Raw genomic sequence first — 2337 nt, 5'->3', positions numbered from 1 at the left:
AAACTATATGAAACCCTTGACTAAAAATAATGTAGATAATTTTATTTGTTTCCAGTAAAGAGCAAAACAACAAATAAAACTATAACTCTGAAAACACAATGGATGCTGCTAAAACAAGTAGCAGAGCAGCAAATCCTAATAAATTGTTATGAATAATAACAACTAATAACAACAAAAGATGTGTACAAGAAAAGAGAATCATATAAATCATATGTGTACAAAACTATTATATATATATATATATACATTACATATTATAATTGGATGTTAGTGGCATTTTAAAATTTCATTCCTATCTCTTTCAAAATGCACTACATCCCAAGGGAAAAAAATTCTATCTTAATTTTTTCTCTTTGGATTATGTTGTTCATATTTAAATTTTTTAATTTATATAAAAGGCATCATAGAATACTTACTGTCAGTATTCTTTTGTTCAAGGACATGGTTTAATGCTTCTTTCATGTTGTTGAGTATAGTTGTAGGTGTTCGTTATTATCACTGTTGCCTTTTCGAACATTTTGTGAATATGCCACAATTTATTTATCCATTATAATGTAACAGGTTGATTCAACTTATGGCCACAATAAACAACCCTGCTGAACATGTTGTACATGTCTTTTTCTGACATTTAAAATTTTTTTTTCTTTGTTACCTAATAGAAGAATTTCTGTATCATGTAAGAGGCATATTTTTAAGTCATCAAAAACCAGCTATTCAGAATGATTTTACCTATGAACACACCCAACATCAGTGTCATTGCTCCACAATCTATTTAACATTTGCTGTAGTTTATCATTTTCATGGTTGTCATGAAGTTGTATCACATTTTAATTTTATTTAGTAATTTCTTGATGACTAATGATTCTATGTAACTTTTCTTATGTTTATTACAAAAGGTGTCAGTTTTTACAAAGTGTCTAGTTATCATCTATACATTACTGTTATTATTGCTACTAATAATATTAGTCATGAAAATTTCTAAGTTTAATGTAGACAAGACAATTAATTAATATTATGATAACTAAAATGCTGATAAGAAAATCTAGTGGCACAGTGATTAAGTGCTTAGGGTCTAGATCAAAAGTCAGCCATTTGAAATCACCAGTCACATTACAGAAGGTATAGCAGTCTGCTTCCAGAAAAATTACAGACTTGGGAACCTTATGAGGTTGGTCTACTTTGTCTTATAGGGTCACTCTGAGGTGGCATTGTCTAGATACAACAGTTCTGGGTTTTGGTTTAATAATATTGATATAAAATAATTCTTTGAATGTATATAATCTTTTAAAATTTGCAGAAATATTTATATGTAGAGATTTATGTTTAGTATTTTGGCCTACATTAGTAAATGTAAAGTCTGGATTGCAAATGAATTCCTTTTATTACATACACAAAAATGAGTTGTCCACTCACCTTGTTTTAAATGTCATCTATATACTGATTTGTTCTGGAAGAAGTGCAGCCAAAGTGCTCCTTGGAGGCCAAGATGACTAAACTTCGTCCCTCATAAATCAGACATATTGTCAGGAAGGACTAGTCGCTGGAGAAGGATATCATGTTTGGTAAGGTGGAGGGTCAGAGAAAAAGAGACAGACCCCGATAACATGGATTGGCCAAGTGGCAGCATCGATGGACTCAAGCATGGCAGCAGTAGTGAGGTTGGCCCAGGATCAGGCAGTGTTTCATTATGCTGTGCATAAGGTCGCTATGAGTTGGTACCGACTCGATGGCACCTAACAACAGCAACAACATATACTGATTCACAGATGCCTGTTGTAGTGATGTAGGATAAGCAATGGACTGTGAACCGTGTGTTGGCAGTTCAAACCCACCACCTTCTCCTCAGAAACCCCAAACAGAGCTGCTATGAGTCAAAACCAAATGACTCATACCAACAACAATATAGTTATTTACAATCCTATTTGTCCAGTTCAGTTTATCTTATAAATAAATTTTAACTTCAACTATCTGACATCTTTAATTATTTGTCTAATAGGCATCTGTAACGTAACATGGCAATAACAACATTTTTTTTTTTCCTCTACAAATATGCTCTTCCCCAAGTCTTCTTCATGGTTTCAAATGAGGAACACTATTCAATTAATTACTCAGTCTAGGAACACAGGTATCATCTTTAATTCTTTTTTTACTGTCGGGGTCTGACCTCGACATAGTTGTCACGAGTTTTTGGTTCACGAGGAGGGGAGATCCAGCGGCGATAGGGATAGCGAAAGAATACACAGACAAACAGAAGAAGGGAGAAAATGAGGCACCCCAAAGCCAGGGTGGATACATCACTGGTGGGCAGGCTTGGGACTACAGGCATCATGGCCTCTG

The sequence above is a fragment of the Chrysochloris asiatica genome, unplaced genomic scaffold, assembly GCF_000296735.1.
Source record: "Chrysochloris asiatica unplaced genomic scaffold, ChrAsi1.0 scaffold00011, whole genome shotgun sequence".
NCBI lineage: Eukaryota > Metazoa > Chordata > Mammalia > Afrosoricida > Chrysochloridae > Chrysochloris > Chrysochloris asiatica.
This window is presented reverse-complemented; position numbering follows the sequence as displayed.